This window comes from Mizuhopecten yessoensis, unplaced genomic scaffold (assembly GCF_002113885.1).
Source record: "Mizuhopecten yessoensis strain PY_sf001 unplaced genomic scaffold, ASM211388v2 scaffold10377, whole genome shotgun sequence".
NCBI classification, from domain to species: Eukaryota; Metazoa; Mollusca; class Bivalvia; order Pectinida; family Pectinidae; genus Mizuhopecten; species Mizuhopecten yessoensis.
Window position 1 is genome coordinate 552,669 of NW_018408516.1, and position 22,748 is coordinate 575,416.

Consider the following 22,748-nt stretch of genomic DNA (forward strand, 5'->3'; position numbering starts at 1 on the left):
TGAATTCAGGTTCTGATCCAACCTTTGGAGGGTAATTAGTCCCTTGGTCATAACGTTGAAACGGTTGCGATGATCCTAATCCAATAAACATACATATTATATATACAATGCTAGACATAAAGAGAGAACACAAATATAATATTAAAATCGACCCTGGGTTCTGACCACACCCTAGGGACTCATTTCCTGGTCACAACTTGGAAACAGTTAGGATCCCCTCCCAAAAACCATCTATACAATTATTGACTTCAAAGAGCCGAATACACATTTACTACTAAGATGACTCCAGTATCTGGCCTTACCTTTGGAAAACAGGTAGATTATTCCAGTCTATTGGTGTATCATGGAAGGAAGTTGAGGATTCTTTCCCTAAGATTTTCTAAAAATAGAGCAGCTGCCAAGAAGTGCTCATGGAGACATTAATTAGATTATACCAAAAACAGGACACTGTTCAGTTACATATATTGTGTTTTATACCATAATATCAAAAAACCGGTTTGTTCATTTTCATAATTATCATCTTTTCTATTAGAGTAGGAAGTAGGAACTTGGACAGGTGATGCACTACACTGTATAACAGAGGAATGTGAAATACTATATCTTCTTTTAAATACATTTTAATTCTATGTTTAATGTAAAGCAGTTTGTAAAATTTAGAACTGGTCGAAAATTACTGCAAAGTTGTTGTGAGTACCATTAAGTGCATTGTCGTTTGATGTTTAAACTTTGACTCTTTTTTTTAAACTACACGAATGTGGTTCTAACATAATTCTCATCTCATATTCTTTGGTGCTGCTGTTGTTCACCACAATCCGGGCGTCTATTGAAGTCTATTGAAGTAAAGTCAATACAGTACAGTTTGTGTCGACTATAGAACTGTTGAATACGTACAAGCATATAATTTAAATAACAAAAAGAATGTTGATGATGGAGTCATGTACGGCATTAAATATTTCAGAATATTCCTTACCATGTTACCCCTCCCCCTTAAAATAAATACCCCCCCCAAAAAAAAAAATTTCCCAACAAAAACAAAAATGGAACTACAGTATTGGTGTATGTCATATTTGTACTTCTTATCTAATAGCAAAAGGTCCAGATCACCTGGATATTTTAAGCAATTATGACAGAATACTTTCATTAAAACTGATATTACAATTAGGATCGCAGGGTTAGGGCCAGTCATGGTAGTATGGTGTTTCTAAACGTTCATACCGGTGCTTGTATTGTCATAGGATAAGGACCTCACATGCTTCTAAGTTATGACAAAGGACTAAGGCACTTAGGATGGGGGCAGACACCAAGGCTGGTTCTCGACTTATGGTTGTGTTTATATCTTCTTGCCAAGTAATCGTATCTGATTAAGGGTCCATTTCCATGTTATAACACAGAAACGAAGTTACAAGGGGTTGGCAGACCCCGCGACCAATCCTAGTAGCATACCTGTATTAGACTTTTTGTGTCCAGCGGTTGAATATAAGGCTTATGGGCTGGAAACTCAGCCATTCCAAATGGCCCATGACGCAGCGACAACGTTTCCAAGTATGGGGCCAGACCCTGGGTCCAATCCAGTTATTTTTGAGTATTCGTCTCTTCGTACTTATGTATGTGTTATTACAGAGAGGGGAAATCTGAACCATTTCCACGTTATGACCCAATGACTAGGTCCCTATGGGCATGGGGCAAACCAATATCAGTCCTGGTAGCGTATCTGTCTTTGAACTATGACAGTCAAAAACAATAATGTCACAGGCAGGGGATCTCAAATAACAATAATGTCACAGGCAGGGGATCTCAAATGTTCCTATAACATGACCAAGGAACAAAGTCCCTAAGCATGGTGATAGATATCAACGTCAGTTGTGGTAGCATGAATGTGTTCATCTCATCCTGTCCAGCATTAATTGGTGGGGATCTCAAACATGTCCATGGTATGACCCAGAGACAAAGTTAACACAGAAGGGTCAGATATCAGTGACAATCCTGGTAGCGTATAGATTTGTATGATATATTGCATACCCGGAATTTGTATAAAATGTTTTGGAAGTGTATCTGAAACGTGTCATAGTTAAAACCAAGGTGCTAAATCTCTAAGTATCGGACCAGACCCGAGGACAAATCCTGGTTGCTGTGTGTATTTCCCTCTTCATGTTCAGCAAATGTATAAATGTGTACAGAGTGGGGCTCTGAACCATTAACACAGTGGTTTAGTCCCTATGGGCGGGTACAGACCCCAAGGTCGTTCCTGGTAGCACTTCTGTGTTTGAAATTTCATGCACATAGTTACATGGTGGGGATTGTATTGTTTTCAAGATTCGACCTAGTAACTAAGTTCCTACGAGTGTGGCCAGGCCCCAGAGTCAAATATAATATCATGATCGTGTTCGTCTCTTTATACCAAGCAAACATGTACATGTGGTCATGCGGTGAGGATCTCAACCGTTTCGAAGTTATAAGCCAGGGAGGGGGTACATGTAAGCCTAACCCTAACCCTAACCCTAACCCTATAAGCCAGGGAGGGGGTACATGTAAGCCTAAATAGAGTCAAATTAACGTAAGCGCACCCCACCCCTTTCTTTACAATATGGAGATAGACGATTGGAATTGCCAACAAAATGCACCGGTACAATAATTTATACTCAAAATGAGCAGCAACCCGTGTATTTTCACCCCCAGTTGTAAAACATTGGAACAAATTGAAACATTTTTTTATGCTATCTGGAGAATTTAGCAAATGATAAACTTACAGAGGGAGAACCTGTCCGTTCAAGCAGAGACGTATGTACGTCTATCACTTAAGGTTAAACCAATTCACTTTTGCTATGGCCATGTTCCATTTTACGGAATTGTATATTTTTTAACCGAATCCTCCTCAACTGAATGGATGTTTCAACAATAAGTATGTAAATCTGACTGATCAAGTGCACTTTTAAGTGATTCCATCTTGACGGCCTTCGCGGTTCTGCTGCCGTCACAAGACTCCAGACTAACAGTGGAGTCTTCGTCAGCTATACATGGGCTTCCCATCCTTTTGCTTTGTTCCTGACTTTCGTCTGTGGGGTAATTCAGTTCTACTGATTGTGGTTTGCAATGTGACTCTTTGACAGTACTTATTTATATGGAAAATTGGAAGACTCATAATCTACACCAATCTACATGCTAACTTTAGGTATCCCCTTACCCACTTGCTGACATTCCTTTGATGTAATACCTGGTGCATCTTGGGCCCCCTATATGTTATAAGAGGTCAACATCTTAATACATTTCAATTACATAGCAAAGTGATTACAGATTGCTAATATATAAAGCTACTGAATAAGAGCACTGCATTTATCTTAAAGTCTTAATTGTTTCTCTAGAAAACGACTAATTTGAGGTAAAACATTTAAACTACAAATAGAAATTCCTTTTAGCTTAAAATTGCTGGGGTTTGTAGTGTAATAATTATGGATATATAGTTTTCTTTTTGATGATACATAAGTATTTTGGCATTTAAACAAATAATGTGGTTCATCACCTATACCTGTTTGACATAAAAGACATATTCTATCTGATTTTGGAGTTGCATTCCAGCGTGCAGTCTCTATTGGGAAATTTAGATTGGACGTTCGGAATTTATAAATAATTTGCCTATCTTTTTCATTAAGTTTTGTTAGATATTATTCATACTGAAAGTTTGTCTTAAATATGGAGTAGAATTTACCACGAGAAGAGTTTTCTATCTGTTGGAACCATTTCTGTATAAACTGATCTTTTAACCGCTGTTTAACTACAGCTTTGAAATGATTTCTAATCATAGTACATGTATTTGAAAAAAATCACAAATTGCTAAAACCTAACTTGTTTAATATATCTTGTATGTAATTATTCTATTTACAATGCATTGGTTCATTTGATTGTAAAACATATGTCATTTTGTATATCAGACTAGATATCTTGCTCCCGCCAGATAACAACTTAAACCAGAACATGATCATGCTTGTCTTGATTTCTACTTCCAGAGGATATCTCCCGGTTTCTCCATAAATCATGTAATTCGGGGTAGAATTTCTCACATTCATGATTCTTTTACAAAATTGCAAATGCATTCTTTCAATAGTAATAGTGTTTACGAATCCCGATATCTCACAAGCATGCAATAGGATCGGTGAAACAAGAGAATCAAATAACTTCAGTTGCAAATCAGGAGACAATGGAATATTTCGATTTTCTTGTACAATGCATATAGTGCCTTTTTAGCTTGTTCAGTTATTTTTGTTTTTGCTCTACTAAAGATACCATTGTTATTTCAGGATTAACTTGAATATATTGTTTACGTTATGGAGATATAACACAAAGCGCGGAATCCATCCGCTTTTGACGTTATAGCTCCATCACATAAACAATATATTCAAGTTAATCCTTCTAATTTAATCTATTGTACACAATCCCTGTGGAAATCCACTTTTATTGATGGACTCTTTTCTCTTAGAAAGTATTACGTCGCTGTATCAACCAATCAAAAGCGACGTTACAAACGGCGACGTCATTGTTTTACGTTATAGGCTGATAACATAAATTTTTAAGCCAATGAAAATGCTTGTTACAAGCAAGATTAAATAATAAAATTATATGCCCAGATATGAATAAGAATTTTGGACTTCGATATTTTCTTCATTCAATTTAAACACATATTGTTGTCTACGTTTCCTTGTTCAAATATGACGACTTTCGTTTTATGTACATTAATAGTCAACTTCCAACTTCCATAATAGTTTTGAAACACATTCAGGGCATGCTGTAACCCTTCTGGTGTCTCAGCCATTAACACAGTATCATCCGCATACAGTATTACAAATAGTTTAAGATGCATTTCAATGTTAATTCGATGGAGTCTATCTTCATCATTTTGGTTTAAAAAATCGTCAATATCATTCAGGAATAGGGAAAACAAAAATGGGGATAAATTTTCCGCCTGTTTTAATCCGACATTGCAAACGAAAAATTCCGAAATTTCATTTCCGTTTTTAACACATTAAAATATAAGTTTTGAATATCCTTAAATACTTTTCCATTTATGTTACTTTTAACATCGTTTGCCATAATCCCATTCGCCAAACTGTGTCGGACGCTTTTCGAAAGTCAACAAATGTACGGTACAGCCTTTTCCTTTGGGCAAAATGTGCGTTTATTAATGAGTGTAATATAAAAATATTGTCAGTCGTTGAGTAACCTTTTCTAAACCCTGCCTGAGAGGGAAAAAATAGGTTAATTTCATCAGCTAATTTAGTTAATCTATTATTGATAATATTAGTAAACACTTTCCCCAAGCAAGACACTAGAGTTATAGCTCTATAGTTGTCCGGGTCGCAAGTTTCTCCTTTTCATATTTACATTGTTATACAAACACACACGTACCTACATACAAATGTGCATACCTGTACTTATAATACAGTGATAGAAAGATCAATAACTTGATAGCATTGAAATAAATTTTATCATTTCTTACAGAAATGAAAATATCCTACAACAGTTTTTATATATACCTGTTCAACATCTACTAAAAAAATGTTCGACAATCATTTATCTATTTATGTTTCATGTTCATAGACATAAATAATACAATATCAACATATAGACAGAGTGTACTAAATATCTGTAACAGTGATACATATATATAGCACAAGGTTTGATAGCATTTGAATTGGCTGTGCTATTCTATCGTTTTAACAAACAGACATGAACATATTCTACAACAGTTTTTGTATACACCTTTCTACATGACAAAGAAATGATAGACATTTGCTTATTTTTTTATATCCCCAATTATTTGTTTTTAATTTTTATAAACATTTGTTATATATAATTCATACCATTTTTGCACATATAAATGAAAGGAGCTTATTTCCCTTTAATGATTTATTTTTCATTTTCATAGAAATACATGACACTACCAACATATAGACACATTTAACATAATTAATCAAATAAATACATATATAAAAACATACACAAAACACTCTATTGTTAAAGAAAGAAGACGGAACCGTGAAGATATTGGTCTATAGAAAAAGACCCATACGGACCAATACCTGAACTTCAAATCTCACCATCCTTTACACCAGAAGTTAGGCGTCATACGCACATTGCTCAACAGATGGGGTACAATAGTCACAGAACAACAGGACAAAACACCAGAGCAGTATCACATCGCTAGGGCAATGAGAACATGTGCATATCCGGAATGGGCCCTAAAACGGGTAAAATACAGTGCCAAAGTAAGGCTAAGAACAAGAAAAGACCAATCAAGGATAAGAAAAAAACCAAAGGTCAAGTGGTCATCCCGTATATAAAGGGTATATCCGAAACCATCCAGAGGATATATCGCGGGCATGGCATAGCAAAAGCCATGAAGCCCCACAGGACGCTTCGCAATATCCTTGTACAACCTAAGGATAAAACACCTAAATAAAACGTCCTAGAATGCGTATACAAAATCGGATGCAAAAAATGCGACGCGTCGTATATTGGAGAGACTGGAAGGCTATTTGGGGTCCGCCTTGGTGAACACAGGAAAAAAACCAAGAAGGTAGGAAATTCAGCAGATCAGAAAGAAAACAGTCGGAGTCCCAGATAAATAAATCGGCAATCACAGACCATGCCACACAGAAAAATCATGTGATTGACTGGGATAACTCCAAAGTTTTGGACAGAGAGAGCAATCTGTTTAAGCGGCAGATAAAGGAAGCCACCTGGATACGCCGCAGTGGGCCAGTTCTAAATCGAGACCAGGGGGTTCAAAGACTCTCGCACATCTTTGACCAAGTGTAAGCAAAGCGTAGCTGTATTGAGTCATTTCGGTACATTTATAACAACTATTTTACATACGTTTTCAGCGTAGCCGAAATCGACATCGATTTTATAGACAACTCGTACACATTTTGTTCATTGGTCATTTGTCTGATGAAGGTGACAGTGTACATATCGTACTAGTCATCGAAACGTCACATACATTTTTTATTGGTTTTGTAAAAAGAACTTCTCATAATAGTTAATTATTAATCTTTATAATTATCTATATAAACTTTAAATATGTTATAAACACAGCTCTTCTATCCGAATCGTTGAACAATTAAGTTAATTGTTTCTTGTAACTTGTTAATGTATATATATGCATGTCATCTTTGTATATTTTGGGAATAACATTATCGATTGCATTCGTGACTAGTGTCACGTAACTTGTAAAATTGCCTAACTTACGAACTGGTACCAGCTTGAATACGCATGTTAGCTGAATCTTTTCATTCATATAAAATGGATCAATACTTGCTTCAACTTAAACTTACAACAAAATTTTGATTCGTTAAAAACATTTTGTGAGGAACATGGTTAATAGTAAGTTTGTTTGGTCATTTGATTATGCTAAAATATGTTAATCATTTAGTATAGATCTTTATAACTGCCTGTATGAACTTTGAACATGTTATAAACAAATCTCTTCTATCTGAATCGTTGCAAACGTAGTCACTGATTGCATGAATTTGTATTCATATGTGTGAAAACGGGTACAGTAATATCATCGATGTTTCCTATTTATTTTAGTGAATGCCCATTTCATCACCATGGTCATAACAACCATTGTCTTGGAAATACTAGTGTGGGAGCAAATGATCAGATACATATCAAAGCATCATCCCCCCAATACCACTTACGAAACGGAAAATGATCTTGAAAGAGTAATCACCATTAAATGCACAGATACGTTGGCAAGTTAATAGAATTTTTGACGAACTGGAGAAAGTGTATTACTTTGAATAAAATGATAAAACGATACACAATTTGTTTTGACTTATTTTGTTGTTATGTTCCAACTTAAATTTAGATAGAATGTCGGCTTCAAGTAGGTAAATCGATAAAGTTGGTAGACTTTATACCGGCAACGTGCGTCCGCCATGCTATTTGCGATTAGAGATGCCTTCGGGGACTAAAATATAAATATTTCAAACAATCGGCCCTTTAGGATCGTCCACACAGACGGACCGGACATCTTAATTATTTTGAATATAATGAATAAACTTCTACCTATTTGTTTTTTGCTCGACTATAATTTTGATAAGTTAAAAAGTTTAAAACTCTGTATCATAACACAGACATGCTGTCGGGGACAATAAACACTTAATCCTCGTCCACCATGTCATCTCTATCACTTTGAATGAAATGAATAAGCTTTTTGCTCGATTATCAACTTTTAATCAGTTTGTAGACTTTGTACCGACAACGTACGGCCGCCATGCTTTTATGACAACGTTGATGCGTATCATAATGTCAATGGAGACTGTAACCATCGTCATGCGCACTATGAACGAATCATATAAAACGATTTTTACATGTACACTATGAACGAATCCTATCTATATATCATAATCGTGGTCTTTTATCATCGTCCTCCATGACATCTAGTTTATGTTTGTATTTAAGTTCGTAGACTTGAGTTTAAGAACGTTGCTGTGTATCATAATTAATGCAGACTGTAACCATCGTCATGCGCACTATGAACGCATCCTGTCTGCAAACCACCAGGTGGACATGCCGTCGAGGACTTACGCATGTTAACATGTGCTCTATATACGTGTTTTTTTTTTTATCATCGTCCACCATGACGTCTATATTACTTTGATTGAAATGAACAAACGTCTTACTTGACTATCAACTTTTAATACGGTTAATAAGTTAAAGACTGTGTATCATAATGTCTATGGAGACTGTAACCATCGTCATGCGCATTATGAACGAATTCTATCTACATACTACCAAATGGACATACCTTCGGGGACTTACGAATTTAAACATGTGCTCTATACACGTGGTCCTTTTTCTTCGTCCGCCATGTCATCTATATTACTTTGAATAAAAAAAACACCTTTCAATACGTTTAATAAGTTTAAGATTGTGTATCATAATGTCTATGGACACTGTAACCATAAATGTTTCTGACATGCGCACTATGAACGAATCCTATCTGTGTATCATAATGTCTTCGGGGATTTATGCCTCTGTAACACTTGACCGGTTGAGCCTCCGAACGTTGTCCAGTCCGTAGATGGAACTTGAACGCATATGCCACGCATTAACCACATAACGGACAAACACATGATACCTGCAGGATTAACACCGGACACGACGAATAGACATACGAATTGAAAAACGGATAAAACGTACAGAACTGATGAATACAGAATACCTACAGGATAACTCGGGGGTAGGAACTGACTACCGGCAGAACCTGACCATCCCAGGGCATATACAAAGGTTCTTGGAAGCTTCCAAATCAGATTCACAGACAGTTTTCCAGCATCACTATCACCTTACCGCAGGCAGAAATGCATATGAACAATGATCAGATGGACCTTCAGTAGTATCTTTCCCACAATAGAAGAAAGCGCCGCAGGGGTCAGCGAAGACGATATTGGTCGAGTTCATGGCTGAGCCCGGAGAGCCGAAGGCAGTTCGGTCTGTATGACAAACTCATGGTAGAATTGCGACGGGAGGACCCTGCCGCCTTCTGCAGCTTCATGCGCATGCATCCGGAGATGTTTGACGAAATCTTGACACGTGTGGGGCCACGCATCACCAAAAAGCAGACCTGGATGAGGGAACCGCTGGAGCCAGGGTTGAAGTTGGCCCTCACACTTCGGCATTTAGCATCAGGAGCAACGTACATGGACATGCGTTATGGCTGGAGAGTTTCCACACAACACCATCTCCATCGCTGTCAGAGAGGTAATTATCATTTTTATTATCTTGTCTCATTTTTTCATGTATTTATTGCATTTATGTCCCTTTTATTGAAACATTATTATTAAAATGTCCCGTAGGTCTGTGTACCAGGTCTTCAAATACTCGACTGAAACTACAGAAACAGAAACAATATTAAATTCGAGAACAGTGTGCAGAATCTGGCAATGCATGATCAGTGACAAACTTAATTAACTCAACAATTGTGCAATTTATGGCAAATCTCATACTTTTATGAAATCCAAAATGTCACAACACATATAAATGCACATGTTGGCCCTTTTCCTATGACAACATCAATCTAACACATTTGGGCCATCTTCCTATGACAAATCTCACAACAACATCAAAGACAAATAGATAAATAAATGGAAACTTACCATCATAGTTAAGCCCTTCAGCCTGCTCAGCCCACAAGGGGTCCTTTTTGGCCTTATTCTTAAACTCCTTGTCTTTGGAGTTCCATACTAAGGGATTGGTATCTATCTACTCTAGCACCAGGGCCTCTTCCTCCTCATCTTTCAGATGGCAACTTTTCTTGGCCCTCTTCTTGGCAGTCTGTCGCACAGCTTTTTTCAAAACCTTCTCCAACTTCACCTGCACCATCACCTATCTCTTCGCCACCATCAACTGCAACAGGCACGTCATCACCACCTTCATCATGCTGAGTTTGTATTTCCTCAGTTTCTTGTGCAACAGCATGCATTTCAGCATCAACAGCCACTTCTTCTGTCTCTTTTTCTTTTCCAGGCACATTCTTCATGTTCTTCTTTGCTTTCCTTCCACGAGGCATTGTAGAGATGCAGTCAACAGTGCAACTTTTCGAAAACTGGTCCGCTGGAGAAACGCGTTCGCAAACACACCTTGTTGTTTCCTGCACGCACCCGTTGATGTCCGTTATGTGTTCGGTTTGTCCGGAATGCAACCTGAACGCGCCCGTTGATGTCCGTTATGTGTTCGGTTTGTCCGGATTGCATCCTGTACGCGTCCTGATTGACCGGTTCATGTTCGTTTGATGTTCGTCACTCATTCGGAGACACTTGGCTGGTTGAACTGTAGCCGTGCGTTACATGTTCGTTACCGGTACGTTCCAACCGTTCCATGTTCGGTGCAAGTACGTCCGTAGTTTGGGTTTTCTACCGGACTGACCACTTTGCCACCGGATAACAAAAATTCCTATACGTTGATGTACGAAACCCCAATCCGGTCAAGTGTGCCAGAGGCATTATGTAAACATTGCCATGTGCTCTCTACACGTGGTCCCTTCTATCTATTAAAGTAGCAGTGTGAGATGTTCGTGAACATTGTGAGAAGTACAATTATAAGAGGATCGTTCCCCGGCAGAATCCTTCCCTGCAGGAAATAGCCAATATCGCCAGAATCAATATCGTTGATTATGCTAAACTTCCTGGTTCCCTCGTCTTTGATATTTTAAAGGAAATGGCAATTGAAGATCCAACATGGAAAATGGACTTGCTCTCATCTGTAAGTTGGCCTCTCAGAAGTCTTAGTCCAAGCTGTTCGGCGATGATGCACAAGGCTACGGAAAGTACATATCAAGGAAAGTCTTCTATACAGTTTCTCCCTATCATAGATATGAACCCAAGTGACTTGACATCTATCAATTCGACTCTTCACTTTGTGTGCAAGGAAGCCAAATCCCATAAATGTACACCCATCATTACGTTCGATCAACCACTGTATTGGAAATCGGCCACTATAATCGCCAATGAACCACAGGGCAGTCTGTTGAAGTCTTTGGTACTGAAACGTGGCGGATTTCACACAGAAATGAGTTATACAGGAAGCATAGGTCAGCTGATGGCTGGTTCGGGACTAACGGAGCTGTTGGAGACTATATATGCTGCAAACTCAGTTATTCACATGCTTAGCGGGAAAACGATTTCCAGAGCAATAAGAGGACATCTTCTTGTTGATCGGGCACTTACCTCGGTTGTCATTGAGCATGTCCATGGTGTTCCAATTCCAGCTTCAGCAGTTATCGACGAACTTCCGTTGGAATCGGAACATTCTGCTACTCTCGAAAACCTGCATGGATCACACAACAGGGACATACAACACGCTGCAAACTTACTCGATGGACTTTTAGAAGGAACTACTACCGCTATAGATGTCTGCAACGACGATGTTCTGGATCAAATACAGGCCAAGCTCGACGAGTTCAGAGAACAGCATGCAAATCATAGGACTGCACAGTTGTGGTTTATGTATCATGATATGGTCAGCGTATTGCAGAAGTTCATCAAAGCAGAGCGCACAGGAGATTGGTTGCTTCATCTGCAAACTGTTAGAGCTATGCTTCCATATTTGGCCGCTTCAGGGCATAATTTGTACGTAAAGTCGGCCCGGATTTATCTCAAACAAATGGATCAGTTAGAATCAGAAAACCCAGAAGTGTATGGTTTTCTTCGGTCTGGTTACGGCGTAATACGACGTAGCGACAAGTACTGGTCCGGTATTTCATCTGATCTTGCTATAGAACAAGTGTTGATGAGGAGCATAAAGTCAACCGGTGGACTTACGAGAGGAAGGGGAATGGCAGAAATGCAGCGCGCCCAATGGATCTTGTCCATGCCAGATTGTGCGCAAATGAATGACGCAATGCAGGATCTCACAGGAGTCAACTTCAACACAAGTGGACAACACAAAGAAGACGGCGAGGCAAGACGACAACGTGATTCCAAAGATGCCAAGATCCTGTCAAAGTTTCTGTCCGATAGGAATCCATTTATCAGGGACAACAGTTTAAGAAACATTGAAACAGGAGTTACGGCGGAAACAACAGTAAACGTAGACAGGGCGAAAGAGTTAGGACAAAAGATTCTGAAAACGATGGATAACCAGAAAGCTGATGAGTATTCATTCAAGAAGAAACAACAAGCCGTCACACTTAACGAGAAATCCTCACTCAAAATTGCAGGTGATTCTATAACCGTTGATCCACAATTGCTGTTTCAGAGGTTCATAGCAGCTGCCAATGGCGAGTAGGATGACCAGCGCGATCTATTTACATACGAACTGTGCAGTTATCCCAGCTCATTGTTTGATTCGTCGTGGCTGATGCGCATATCACAGAAGTCTACACTTGGGGATTACATCTGGAATCTCGGCGATTGCGTAGGTATTGAGTTGGAGACGGACAATCTCAGGCATGTCATTGACGGAGGGTCTCCCCTGCATCGTATCCACTGGGTATCTGGGCGAACATTTGACGGGATATGCCAACGGTACGTCGACTACATTGGATACCGCTATAAGGATGATGTGGTTGTCTTCGATCGATATAATGCAGGACCTGACACTAAGGACGCCATCCATCTTCGACGAACCAAATGCATCGTAGGTACAAAAGTATCATTCAACATGAACACTCCCTTCCGTTCCAAGAAAGATGCGTTTCTAGCCAATAACGAAAACAAGCAAAACTTTCTAAATATGCTCAGCTCAAAGCTTAACGAACATGGAATAGCAACAAAACATGCAGCCGCGGACGCCGACGTTTTAATTGGACGCACCGCTATTGCCTCATCCAGAAAAAAAAAATACCGTCTTGCTCGGAGAAGATACTGACCTGTTTGTGCTTCTTTTGCAGTCAGCTGAACCACTAAACAACAACATCTTTTTCATGTCTGATATCAAGGGAAACAGTAAGGTCAAAGTGTGGGACATTGAAAAAAACAGGCGTGTATTGGGAATGGACACGTGCAAGGTTTTACCAGTTATCCATGCCATAAGTGGCTGCGACACGACATCACGTTTGTTTGGATTAGGGAAAGGAGTGGCAATGAAAAGAATATCAGGTAGTGAGCACCTCGTATCGGTGGCAATGGTCTTCCTTAGCAAAAACAGCACGACTGAAGATGTAACAACGGCGGGAGAACATATCATTTCAACTTTGTATGGTGGCACTGAACTCGAAGGACTTGACACATTAAGATACAGAAAGTTCACAAGTCGCGTATTAACCAACAAAACGTTTCTTCAAATTCACACTTTGCCTCCAACATCAGCTGCTGCCGCGTTTCATAGCATGCGAACCTACCTCCAAATTCAAGCATGGACGGCAGCGGATGATTTTGAGAAACTTGACGCATGCGCATGGGGTTGGATTCTTTCAAATTTTAGACTTATGCCTATTACAACTAATAAAGCTCCGGCTCCTGAAAGACTCATGGTTATTATCCGTTGCAAGTGCAATACAAATTGCGATATCCGAAGGTGCACGTGCCGGAAACATGGCTTAGAATGCTCCGTAGTGTGCGGTGACTGTAAGGGGAACAGTTGCTCCAATTCACGTAACTGTGACGTCCTTGACTAATTACGTAACTTTGCGACTTCTATTGAACTAAAGTGGATAGTGTTGAAAGTACTGAGTATCAATACATATTTTAGTTCATGGACGTAACGCGATTGGCATACGAATTATCAAGTGTTTTAGCTTCTTATCATAATTTGCATGGACGAATTTAAATAGTATTTATTGAGTTTACTCGTCCATATCACATTCTGTTCGAGGTTAGCAGAAACAATCTTTCAGCTTCATGTGTATTCATAAATACTAATCAATCTTGAATTGTTAAATGATACTTAGTGGTGCTTTTTAATAGCATACATCATTCATACCTGTTGTTGGAATTTAGCATATTATTGAGAACAAACATTCTAGTCCCGGTACTTCTTTGACGTTTCTTAGAAATTATATTTGTTAATTCGACGATTAAATTATTATTAGTTATACAGGTCTTTGGCAGGGTACATAGTCTGATGCTCCCTGCAGGCTCTTATGTTTGGTTCAGAGTACAATGGACTCTGGCAGGGAACATGGGACTGTGTGCCCTGCCAAATGCCTGTATAACGAATATGTCATACCGTTGCAAAGCCATGTATAGGTATCGCTTTTGCCAACATTGTATCATCCATGGCCATAGCGTAGAAATGTTTAAGTGGCTGAATGTCACGCGCTCATATGGCAGCTTGACCAATTTCTCTTTGCAGTGTGACAATATTTGATATTATTGTGTTCTTTCAAATAACCATCGTGAGATTTGCATCGATTACCTAGTTTTATAATGAAAAAGGACGATAGAAGTGACATTTTTATTATTGCATATTAGTATTTAAACCATATAAGCATAAGTCCGTTTAGAAATGTGTATTTTTCTATCCTATTTGACTAAACAATGCAATATTGGTAATTTGTTTGGTATACCAGTAAGATTATACCTAAATGCACTGAGTGTTTAGCAGTTATTAAACAATGATACATATATTGTGGTACTATTCTTTTTGCCGTTTTTGCTTTAATTATCCCACAACAATGTGATGTGGTTACAAGATTGTAGATGAAATATTTAACTTATTAAAAAAAATCCAACACACTTTGTAGCATTTGCGGAGTTGTAACAGAAAAGCATAAAGATGTCTAATATAATTTACATTTAAAAACATTATTTATTTAAGACTAGCAAAAATCGACGCACGCCGTCATTAATAATAACGTGGCGGGAAAATGACATTTGGGCGTGTTTTTTAATTGTCTTAAAGAGAAAAATATTTTTGTTATTTATTGCATTACAAATGTTTTGCAATATTCTGTTACGTCTCGGCAGGTGTAACAAAATGATGTAAGAATTTTGAAAATCGGTCACTTGTTTTGTCCACAATCTCAAAATTACGCAAACCAAACAAGTGGAAAGACCGTAATGACCTTTGACCCCCCACAAAAAAGTTTCCCGAATTTTCCCAGTGTCCGATTTTTTGGGGGACATAAAGGACACCCCAATATTGCCCAAAATACATAAAACTAATTTGTTGCAGTTAGTTTTAGGTTTGGCTATTTTTTTTACGTAATTTGATTAGCCTATCATTATTGTGCTCCACGACGTCACTCCAGGAGGGTGCGCAGACCGCCCGTCCCTTATGAGATAGACTAAAAGTTTCTGCGAGTGAGTTACTTGATTTGACCGATTTGGTATTTTTAGTATTCTAATACAGTTTTGTTAGTTTGTTTAAAATATTTTTGTTTACTTTGAGATTAAACACATAGTGTTCATTTTTATAATTTATACCATGCATGTGGAGATCGTATGTGTAAGTATGGGAGAATGATCTTTTTAGTCTAATTTAGTATGATTGTTTCTTACGGATAGGTTTGTGTGTAAGTATGGGAGATTGTGTGTATTTGTATGTGGTTTCTTTAAAATGATTGTTTTTTACAGATAGGTTTGTAAGTATGGGAGAATGATGTTGTTTTTAGGTGGTTACTTTGAAATGATTGTTTCTTACGGGTAGGTTTGTGTGTAAGTATGGGAGAGTGATTCATGAGCGACTGAATTCGCATACGACCCTGGAGTTGGGACCATGACTAGCGACATCTAATAGTCCTCTGATTTCTGACTAGGGTCTAGAAATAGTTCGGGAAATGTTTAGCACGCTTTTTTATTTGGCGCGGTTTTCAAAACGGCAGGGAGAGCAACCGGTGACCTCACGGGTTCCAGAGAAATAAACTCGGACATTTAATAATCCTCTTACCTGGACATTTAAATCGCCACCTGAAACGTTGTCGTTTGTTTTGGGTTTTGATCTAATAGTACGATTGATAATTTTTATTGTATTTGATGGTCGGTGTACTTGTGCTAGGTTTATTATTTTTTCGTCTTAGGTAAAAATTGGGGATGGTTTTCGGTCTCGTGTTTTAGTCAAATGTTTCAATTTGTAAGCTTATTTAGTGGTGTCTCTGTAATTGGGTTTTGATCTGGTATATTGTTGATAAAATAAATAGCTGGTACAACACGTACGGTTTGCTCTGTGAATTCTACTCGTCTGACTTAATCCTATGACACAAACATTTAAATCGACACCCGTACGTTTTGGGTGTGGTAGCATTGTATACTTTTACAACTTCCCGTACTTGTTTTTAGATTTTGCGGGAGTTGGTTTATACAACTTCCCGCGGTCTTGGGAGGGGCCAAAGGGGCGGAGATACTTTTTCGGATCTGGCGGGAGTGGGTTTATACAACTTCCCGCGGTTTTGGAGTGGGGTGGCGGGAAATAATTGTCCGCGGTTTTGGGGTGGGGTGACGGGAAATGTTTTCCCTCTATTTTGAGTGGGGCCGGTGGGACCGGTGGGGTCGGTGGGGCCGATAGGACCGGTGGGGCCGATAGGACCGGTGGCGCCGGTGGGGCCGATAGGACCGGTGGCGCCGGTGGGGCAGTTGTCCCATCACTTTCCCCCTACTTATATATCTTTTAAGTAACTTACCAAATCTTCTTGAAGGATAAGATATTGGTCAGAATCCGTTTCCGGCTATACTTAAAGCTTTTATTATGATTCATTTCGCTATACACATTTTGTCCAATATTTGTTCTGAATACGTAAATTTCACTTTTTAAGAAAAATATCTAATTAAAATTTCTGATTATAATGAAGGATACATACATATAAAACATACAAAAAAATACGGAATGCTTTACGTACATATGCCGTCATTGCGACATAGACATTCCGATGAATACTTTTCTTTTTGTCAGATTTTGTGTCTAGATATGTTAATTTTTTGATGTTTTCATTTCTTTCAATAAACAAAATTTAAATGTGACGAAAGAATGTTTGTGTTGGTCTATATTCTGATTTCTCAACTATATATATATATATATTTCAAAATGTTTACAAATCTTTATTCAAAGATTTCTAGGGACTTGTCTGGTGTCAGGTAATTAGTCTCAGAGAAATAAGCTGTATCATCTGTCCTAAAGTTAAGCCATCCTATCTGAGTACATCTTCCGGTCAATTCGAGGGTATTCTTAATACCCCCGTCAATGCTAGGGTATATCCACCATTTTTCGTAATCCCTACCCAGCTCCACTGCCAAAATAGGTTCCATGGCAGGTTCCACGGCCAAAGTAGGTACCCTAGGAGGAGCTAATCCCCTACCCGTTCAAAGTAGGACCTCATAGTAGTGTACCCTATACTACTAATAAGTCTACTATATATAAGGCGCTGCATGATCATACTTCAACTCAAGATCTTTCCAGAATTCGTCCAAGTTTTTCTCAAAGTCAAATACGTTACGAGATGAAATAACATCGTGTGGGAGACTATTCCATATATCAATTATTCAAGTTAGAAAACACTACTTTACTCAAAGAACATTTAGTGTTATTTACCTGGACACAAATGGCACACCTAAGTAGGCTAAGGTAGTGGATCGAGATGATTTTTATTATTGAACCAAGATTTTAAATTATAACTTGTATAACTTGAAACTGATAAAATATGAGGCAGAGCGTTTCTCATTTGGCGAAACAATTCTTATTTGAAATACAACCAACAAAAAATAACCGACAATAAACTGGTGACAACACAAGAGAAATAATAAACTGTATTATTTTATCACTATGAAAGCTCATTTAACTAATTAATAAAAAAAAAAATACGGGCCCCGGGCCTGTGACACATTACCGGGCCCTTATTTTACTTTAACAAGTAATTATTTAGATGTTCAGGGCGTGTTTCTTAAAAGGAATCAAGACGTTAGACTAGAGAGATGCTATATTCTTTAGAAATCCCGCTACAACTGGATTCCTTTATTTTTAACATACAACACATGAACATCTACATATGAAGTAGATTTAATATGCGACCTTCTTACAGTCTGCTCTAGAATTTTATCATATTTTGCCGGTACAAAAATCCAACCGACCAGGAAGTAAGGGTTGCCTCCCTTGACAATTTGCCTGAAACAGATGCATCTTGGGAATTCCTGTTATTTATTTCCGGATTGGCACAGGAAGAGTGAAAGAATTAGCCTAAAAACTTTGTTGACCGTCTGTTCCTGTCTCGTCTGAGCAGCAGGGCTACGACATTGGGGCTCAACAGGTAACTGTTCCTTTATTCTATATCTAAACGATATTCCATTTTCGAAATATTTCTTTGACTTTAACGGCAACACTTTTTTGTTGGTGGTCATCACTGATGACTTGTAGGACACGGCCGATGACACTGCTAAGATATCCCCATTTCTAATTATAGGCTCATTGACTTTAGACTCGTGTCTCTAAAGGAGTTAACCGTTCTGATAAGTTGATATATAATTCAATTAAGTTGACACGTAAAGTTTGAATGATAAGACATTTATTCAACACTGTAAAGTATGTGTGTCGATATTACGTGGACAACACCTGTTGAGTAATGTTCAATCAGAAGTCACAAGAAGTTTATGTTGAATGAGTAAAGGTAGCACACAGTGTTGGACAGACATTGTGAAATACAGAGGAAACGAAATGAGGAAAACATCTCATCAATGTGCAGAATCCACTAGTACTGTTAACTGATCACCAATTTACTTCCAAAGGGTTGGAAGTTTTTGGGGTCGTTTTTGGATGTTTTTAGGTTAATCATTTGTGCCCGGCAAGCTGTTACTACTCGTTGAAGGCGTTTTGCTGTGCATTAGCTTTGGTGAATCAGAATATGATGTTTCAGTACTTTTTTTGTTCACACTAAAATTGCTGAATACTACAAGGGACACAAAATGCAAACAAATGACAAAGTTGAAACCCCAGTCCAAGTGCTGAAAATTTGATAAAAACTGTGGGAGGCTAAATCAATGTACAATTGCAAAACATCTGTGAAATGTCTGTACCCCCATTATTATACAGTTAGAAAACTCTGTACCCCCATTATTATACAGTTAGAAAACTCTTGTGCTTGAAAACAGAAATTGACAAATAAAGCAAAGTAAAGTAAAATCCTGTTATTTGTGATATTACGATAAGAACTAGAACTGATTTTAAATCCTCTGTAATCATATAATTTATAAATTTAGGTGTCTGCAGGTACACATATTTCACCAGTGCTTGCTTATAATTATCAGAGTAGTATGCAGGTTCCTTTTTTCATCAATATATCAAGCTTCCTGGTTTATGGATTAATCAGAGTCATGATATTTTTTTCCTTTAAGAAATTGTTTAATATTTAAGCATTCTGTTTTTAGAATTCTATATGCAGCATATAACATACTTGCCAACTCTCCCTATTTAGGAGGGAGACTCCCGATTTTGGACCCTAAAATTGAGCCTTTTAACCAGGGAATTTGCTAAACTATTGCTATATTCTAACATCTAATGAGTTCATCTAGAAGAACAGCTCAAAAGATGCCTCTAGAAGAACAGCTCAAAAGATGCTATTTAAAAGTGTGTTTTTCCCCCCCAATGGTGTACATACACACATTTTATTTATGCTTTTAATTCTGAGCAAGCGTAATCTCCCCATGAAAATTTCAAAAAGTTGGCAAGTATGATATAGCTTGAATACACCTTTGTTACAAATCAAGTGTAATCTACAAGTATTGTTAAACACAGCAGAACATCAAATTTTGAACAAATCAATGTAAAGAGCTGAGTAATTGATCATCCTACTTTGAAAATTGGAAGTATATATACTTAAGTCCCAAAAACATCCAGTAACGGTCTCTGTCACCGGGGTCTGCCAACAGCATGAAGATGATCATGAGCACCTAGCACATTGCAGCAAAGCAATGCCATGATGGTAGTCACTCCAGTAGTGCAACATGGGCTTGGATACAGATAATGGTGGATGTGTTCCTTTTATGAAATTGGACAGCAGAGAGTGATCCTGGCCATCAACATCTCCAGGCTGATGTCATCTTCTTCATTATCTTCCTGAACTTGTTTTAAAGATTGCTCTGGCAATGGTGGATTTGAAATATTAGCGTCACGATCATCATTAAAAGACAAACTGCTGCAAAAATAGAATTCCATTGTACACATAATATTTATAAACTAATAGAAGTATACAAATGAGATTAAGATGTTCAAGATAAAACTGTGATGGGAATGATTTGAGTGTAACGCTGTATACATGTACAAGACAAGATGCGATGGACTTTGAATTGCAACATACAAATTGTATCAGATATTTGGCACATTTATTGAATTTGTTTCCATTTAATTTAAGTTAAATGGAACTTTCTCCCAAACATTTGGTTTCAAAGACTGAGTGTCATTGCAATGGAAACAAACTCTGCTTGTTTCATCATTCTCTAAATCTTAAATTAGGAATCTGTTCAGTATGTTTAAAGAAATGCCTAGAAAATGTTTTAAGGTTTATTTTAACATCTTCAAAACCTAGGGACAGTAGCTAGGAGAGTATCGTTGTCTTAAACAGTCAGGTAGAACAAGCATCGTTGTCTTAAACAGTGCATGTAGAACAAGTATCGTTGTCTTAAACAGTCGGGTAGAACAAGTATCGTTGTCTTAAACAGTTGGGTTGAACAAGTATCGTTGTCTTAAGGTGGGGTGGGTCCATTCTTTTGGAAAAACCCATGTCATTTTTTTCTTATTAGGCTTATTTTCTTGCATGTTTTACGTAGATTCCATATATGAAAAGAAAAAAGAGGGTTCTCGACTTACTTTTTGAGATATATCAGCAGTAAGGTAGCTACTTTTCTGCAAATTTCCCCCAAAATATGAAAATTAAGTTAAAATTTGTTTTCTATAATATTTGCAAAATTTGAGTTACCACAAAGTTGAATATTTTTTACACATCTCGTGATGTACTATCAAAAGCAGAAATAAAACAAAAATGATTATATTTGGTATATTTATGCATTTTTCATGGCCATCTATTCTCTTCAAAATGTAATTTTAACAAATTTACATCAAACGAATGCATTAAAAACAAGCAAAAATGCAATCGAAACCCATGTCAATTTTATAAAACTTTTACTGAAGACAGCCAAGTATATATGATTTTCGGTAAGCATAAAAAAATGTGGGGTTCCCGGTGAAAATTTTGCAATTTCGCTCACTTGAAGTTAGAACGCCATTCCCCCACCCCATTTTGCCTATTCCTATTTTAATGCGTAAAGGGCAAAATTATGTCATATTATTATCCATACCGTCAAAAATATAATACTTTATCGTGTCCCAACACTTATATTTGATATACATAAAAATCAAATAGCATTAATGCTCGGAACTTTAATAAAAATCAATATTTCGAAGTTCCGATTCGTTTTCCGGATCCATATATCTTTGGACCGCCTCCGGGTCCGGTTTTATACACGAAATTTTATTTCCGTACACAATGCTAGCGCACCATTCCAAACGTGTTGTGCTTGATTTCACTGTTTGTTGTGTAGTTCCTGTATATGCGGTCGGTATATAGAATTAAAATTGAACAAATATTTGCTACCATTACCTTGTCTACATCTAATTATTGCTGTATATTTATCGTAAAACAGACAATAGTATGAGCGGAATATGTCGTTTCCGCGATACAGGTTTCCGAAACTAAAAATAAGCTTCGCAAATTATTTTGGTCATATGTCTTATACTTTTCGTATACACTGAGCATTAAATACTTCTGACATCCAAAATGTTTTAAAAGCTGATTTTAATATATATGGCAATTCAATGTATAGATGTAAACAATTACATATGTTAGACATATTACTGTTACACTGTGTTTTCATACATTCGAGTACTTGTCTACCTTGGTGACACAGAGCATATCTACAGGCTGTTAAGCAGATCCAGTAGTATAGTTCACAGCAAGTGATTGCAGAACTTGAGGACATCACATGCCATGCTAAGATCTAGACAGGACAGAGTAGCAAACTAAATTAATATCTTGAACCAGAATCAGTAGTGGAGGCATCATTGGAAGGCTTAAAGGCCAGGTTGAATACCATCCCCAGTTACACAACTCTAAGACAGCTCCCCAAGTATAATATACATTAATGTACAAAGTTTTTACTTTATAGATATTTTTTTTCACTTTTTGAGATGCACTGAGTCAAATACTTTCAATCCGAGGAGAAAATTCTAGTTCCCAGTGTCTGCGACTACATGTAATATGAGGAGGAGCCTGGAGGTGGGGAGGTGGTTGCACATTTACAATGTACTTGTGTGTGTGTGTGTGTAAGGGGGGG

The 22,748-nt window shown here is 37.7% G+C and overlaps 1 protein-coding gene across 4 annotated transcripts in view; it reads left to right on the forward strand.

Moving 5' to 3' along the window:
* The first annotated feature begins 18,556 nt into the window (after positions 1-18,556).
* The window catches only part of LOC110460376 (serine/threonine-protein kinase PAK 1-like), a 40,377-nt gene continuing 36,185 nt past the window's right edge, over positions 18,557-22,748 (forward strand). For all 4 annotated transcript variants that reach the window (XM_021513248.1, XM_021513247.1, XM_021513249.1 and 1 more), the window contains exon 1: positions 18,557-18,673. The gene's annotated coding sequence lies outside the window, so the exon portion shown is untranslated. The remainder of the gene's footprint in view (positions 18,674-22,748) is intronic.